This window comes from Selaginella moellendorffii, unplaced genomic scaffold (assembly GCF_000143415.4).
Source record: "Selaginella moellendorffii unplaced genomic scaffold, v1.0 SELMOscaffold_16, whole genome shotgun sequence".
NCBI classification, from domain to species: Eukaryota; Viridiplantae; Streptophyta; class Lycopodiopsida; order Selaginellales; family Selaginellaceae; genus Selaginella; species Selaginella moellendorffii.
In genome coordinates this window covers 111712-117711 of record NW_003314277.1, presented here as the reverse complement: position 1 = coordinate 117711, position 6000 = coordinate 111712, and positions in this window count along the sequence as shown.

The window sequence follows — 6000 nt, the reverse complement described above, 5'->3', positions numbered from 1 at the left end:
TTTTCCCATTAAATGTCTCCTGCATCAAACGTTGATGTCTTTTAGTGACTCAAGAACAGCGTGAGGCAGGGGCCTTTTAGACACAATCGGTCGAAAAAGCGTCTTAACTTGCAAAGAATTCCAATGAAACCAGTTCCAGTTAATAAGGAGACACTTTGTATCTCCCGACCTATTTTTTGCTGTATATCCTGATGAAAATGGCAGTAAGAGGTGTGAGAAAAATTCCAAGTTGAACTAACTCACAGTGAAACCCTGCCTCCCCCCCACCGCAATATAGACTGTAGTTCAAAGTTCGTTACTTGAGAACAAAGAGTGAAAAATAAGTCATGATGAGAACTCCCCAAATCTCATGAACCTCACAAATCTAACTTAATTTTTCACAGGCATTTTGCACAGGAATCTGCCTATCCTCACTCAAAAGTAGTCACTTTAATTATAAACCACATTAGATCAAAAGTGCAAAAGATCAAAATGTTGAAACCATATTAGAAGTTAAAATGTAAGGTTTATTACTAGATGATTAGGGTTTCTCTCAAACAGACATCATTTTTTGGCTAAATCACAACTGTGGGGGGCTTTAACAATAAAATTACATATTATATTTTTATATGTAGCCTTAGTTATTTATAATTGTCAGAAAAAACTACGATAATGTATGTAGTATTTGATTAAACAATAATATTTTAAAATATTTTTACTAATTTATAGTATATAATACTATGGAATATAAGATTTGAATTTATTATATATATTTACAAATAATTATTTTTTTGATTGGATCTGGGTAGTAATATATTAATGTTCCTAAAAACTTATTGTTTTATATTTTGAGTAAAACTTATAATTAATTAATTTTTTACACTAATTATTCTCTTTTATTTGTTTTTAATTTTTTATTTGTCAATTTGTTCTAAAATATATTCATATTTCTAAATAATAATTTGTATATAATATTTTTATGAATGAATATATTTTGTTCTAAATAGTTACATTATCAAGTTTACAAGAATTTATTTTTGATTCATCTAACATTTTCTAGGCATAATTCTCTCAATTAAAGTGGAATATAATATTTGTTGTTTCAATACTATTCTAATTTAGTTTTTAATATATTAAAAAATCAAAACAGTATTTTGCTAATTACACAGCATATGCTAGGCAAGTGCTAGTATATTGTTATAATACCCTTTTTCAATTGGAGAGACATAAGGTGCATTACAATATAAAGAATAAATTATTTTTATTTTTGCAATTCCTTGATATCAATAATATCTTTATGAATATTTTTGCATTTTATGCTTGAGTGCTCAAGATAAGTATATTGATTGGGGTTTAGACTTATATACAAGAGTGGATGGACTAGATTTAATCCTTAATGGTCTATATGCTATAATACTATAATTAATGTAGTATGTAGCCAGTGTAATACATACACACACAATATATACACAGATACATATACATATACATACACATACACATACACATACACATACACATACACACACACAGATATATATATGCACATTTCTGTATTCCCTTTCCATATTCCAAGCACTTATTTATATATATATATATATATATGGAAAGGGAATACAGAAATGTGCATATTTATTAGCCCAAAAACCTTAGCTTATATACAAGAGTGAGTGGTCCAAATTGAAACCAATCGAACGGCTACCAAAATCCCATTACGCTAATATTAGTATACGGCATCGTAACCGTACACTTGGCCCTCACATCATCCCCTCCTCTTGGGATAATGGAAGACCATCAAGGTTCTCTTGAAGATGGGCCGGGATCCGGAGGAATGTAAAAAGGAGGCATCGGTGGATTTGTAGGTGGTATTAACTCCTTTTGATCCCTTTGTACGAAACGTTTTAGCCATTGCACATGCACAATTTCTGGAGGATCGGCCTGCTGAACGTCATGCCGAACCTCATAAACTTGTGGTCCAACTTGCCGCAACACCCAATACGGTCCTTTCCATTGCACAAGAAGCCCCTTAGATAAACCACGTACTGTAAGATGGGGAAAACGAACTAACACCAAATCATCCACTTTGTACTCCATAGGTGGACGATGATGGGAGTTGTAATGTCGTTGTTGTCCCACTTGTACGCAGCCTAAGTGTTCGGCAGACTTTGCTCGAACAAGTGGAAGAATGCTCGTTAAATACCGATCCCATGATCTAGCATCTGCAGCTCGTGGCAATCGCGAAGGTAAACCCAACTCCATTGGTAATATTGGATCATGACCATATAGAAGTTTATATGGTGAAGCACCAATAGAACTTTGCACCCCTGTAACATATGCATACCGAAGAGATGGCAAATAACCATCCCAATCCGAATGCTAAAAGTTCACATACTTCGCAATCATCCCCTTGAATGTCTGAACAAACCATTCCACCAGACCGTCTGATTGTGGATGATAAGCACTCGTGAAAGTGTGGCATATCCCTAATTGAGACGTCAAAACATGAAATGCCTTAGCCATAAATGCGGGACCATTATCCAAAAGAATCCGCTCTGGACAAGAATGCTGGAACACCACTCGATTGAGGAAGAAGTATCTAACAGCAGTTGCAAAGGCGCTAGCAAGAGCACCAACTTCCACCCAACGAGTCAAGTAGTCAGAAGCAAAAATAACATACTCATTACCAGCAATCAACCGTGGAAAAGTCCCATAAGATCAAACGCCACTAACTCAAACGGACGGGAAACTGCAATTGACTCCAACCGTCCTTCCACAGCACGAGGGGGAGTATTACGAGCTTGGCACCAAACACAGCTACGCACATACCGGATAATATCACATCGCATCTCCGGCCAATAGAAAGACCTGCACAGTTTTTCGGTGACACGACGGTGTCCTATATGCCCACCTAGAACAAGAGAATCATGGTAGGCATGGAGAAATCGCGGAATAAACACCGAAGGCACCACCAGCCGTAAATGATCATCAGGATCCGTCCCCACATGAAGGAGTATTCTGATCTCTTTGAATTTGATCTATCGTCTGGGGCTAAGATTGCCACACGTCATCCGATTCCAACCGGGGATGCTCGTCCAATCAAGGTTCCTGTTCGTCGTCGATCACCTAAGGAGATCAAGATTTTACAAGCAAACGTTAAGGAAATGCTGGAGAAGAGTGTTATTCGGAAGTCACGAAGTCCTTGGGCATGTAAACCTCATCTTGTAACAAAGCCTGATGGGAGTATTCGTTTCTGCATCGACTATCATCCGTTAAACGAAGTGACGATTCCAGATGTGTATCCTCTTCCTCACACTGCTGATCTCTTGGATCGTTTGGGGCGAAGTCGTTGGTTCACCAAGCTAAATCTTATTTCTGGGTATTGGCAAGTACCGATGGCCGAAGAAGATATTCATAAGACTGCTTTTTGTACACCATTTGGTTTGTACGAGTTCTTGGTGATGTCGTTTGGTTTGAACAATGCTCCAGCAACTTTCCAGCGGATGATGGACGAGGTTCTTTGCGATATACCAGAGGTGACTGCTGACTTCATTGATGATGTCTTGATCCACTCGGAGGGGATGTGGGAGGAGTACGTTCGTGATATTTGTAAAGTGTTGGATCGACTATACAACGTTGGTTTAAAGCTGAAGCAGTCAAAGTGCGTGTTTGGGTCCAAGGACACAACTTATCTTGGGTACCGTATTTCTCGTGAGGGTTTGCAAGTTAATCCTGACAAACTTGTGGCTGTTCTAAAGTTCCCTACTTCAAAGTGAATGGTGTGCAGTGCTTTTTGGGTAAGGTGCAATATCTTGGTTGTTTTGTGGATCATCTTTCCGATCGCACTACACCATTGCGAGCATTGCTGAAGTCATCAACGTCATCTTTCATCTGATCTCCGGATTGTGAGTGTCAGCATCTGTGGATTTTCTAGATGAGGATTCTGTGTCGTCAGTAGTTGCTGTCCTTAACGTTCAATGTCCACAAGGTGTAGAGCAAAATCTACCTTCTTTTATTGAGGTTCGCGAGGCTCAAAAGATTGAGCTGTGGATTCGAAGGTTTTGAGATGGGTTTGAGAATCCTGCATCACTTGCTGATGACTTGCCTTTCAGGCATTTACATTCTCAATATCGCCTTGAAGATGGCCTTATTTATTTTGTGCTGATCAATTGCTGCAACACAAAGATCATCGGAGGGATTGGAAAAGGGAAAAACAAAACAAAATGGAAACACAGAAGGAAAGAGTGGGGGAACAGAAGTAATGGAAGCAGAGGTAGAAGTAGAGGGACGAAGAGGTATGGAAGTAAGAGGAATGGATGAAACATAAGGAAGTATGAGACAAGGGGGAGAAACCTCAAAGTCACACTTGGCAGGATTGTGTTGCAACCAATCCATACCAAGAATGAAGTCAAAAGCTTGACTCGGCACCACCCGCAATGACTGCAACTCAAGCTTGAGATCGCCCACACGCACAACCAGGTCCACCTCATCCCGTGCACATGCATGTGTATGGCCGTTGCCATAAAGAATGAAAACTGGTTCCGCCGCATGACGCAAGTGTAGACGACAACGTGTGGCAACAAGTCGAGCAATAGAAGATAAACTCAAACCTGTATCAACCAATACGGAGAGAATAATAGGAGACCTTTTGTTATAAAAACGAGCTTAGAAAGTAAACACTGGATGAACCGGTGCCGAGTGAACCCCTTGATGATACTCCTGAAAGAAAGATGGAGGGGTCACTAATTTATTCGCACAAGGTCCCTCCGTTACTTGCACGACTCCTCGTTTCCCGGATGCATCTCGGTGTCCAGACCTTCCACTGCAGCAACACCCATAAGACGTTGCTGACGCCAAGGTCTCCACCCAGGAATGGAGGTCGCCAATCTGGAAAACGATAGCAATGCCGATAAGTATGACCAACTTCATCACACACCCAGCAGCGAACATCACGGCTACGACCACGTCCTCGCGCTTGTCCTTGGACTCGAGCAGCAGCAGCATCAACCTCCATTGGAACAGGACCATCACCCATAAGAAGTGGAGCTGAAGAACGTGCAGCGAGAAGTGGAAAAGGCGACGTCTCATAACGTTGTGCCAAGTGAAGAGCATTGTCAAGGGTGGCAGGAGCAAGTGCATGCACAAGTCCGACAAGATCTTGATGAAGTGCTGGCCACAACATTCCTAGCTTAATCCGCTCCGACATATTTGGCTCTGCACGAAGCAAAAGACTTTGGAAACGAACGCCAAATTGCATCACCGACTCAGATGGCCCTTGGCAAAGACGATGCAATTGTTGGAAAGCATCATCAAAATCATCGGCATGTTCGAAGGCGCGTTTGAAGACGTCCGGGAGAACACTCCAATCCCCACAAGTGGCTGCGCTCAAACCATTGTACCACTGCAACGCCGCCCTTTGAAGACACGTGGGAAACTCACGCAACCGTCGAGCATCATCCCAAGAATGATATGTGGCAATCATCGTGAAGTGATTAAACCAATGGTACACATCATCCCCAGGATTCCCGCGAAAGAACTCCGGTCGAACGCAAGGATTGGCACCAAGAGCAGGAGGAGTTGTACCACGTGCCGTGAACGCTACCATCAACTGAGTTTGGTTGTTCAATTGCAAGCGCATAGTATCAAGCAATTGTACCAACTGCTGCTCTAGAGTCAAAAGAGGAGATTGTTAATCTGCCATGAAGATGAACGAAAAAAAAAGAGAAAAAGAAGAGAAATGACAAAAAGCTAGAAGGAAATGGTAGATCTAGACAATGCAAAAAGCTAAATCTAAACTAAAACCCTGAAAAGAAATAGCAAAAAGAAAGAAAATGGAAAAAGTTAGATTTAGACGATGCAAAAGCTAGGTCTAAACCAAAATCCCAAATTCAAGTACTTCTTAGGGACAATCAAAAGTGCCCCTCATCTCCACCAATGTGAGTGCTTAGAATATGGAAAGGGAATATAAAAATGTGCATATTAATTAGCCCAAAAACCTTAGCTTATATACAAGAGCGAATGGTC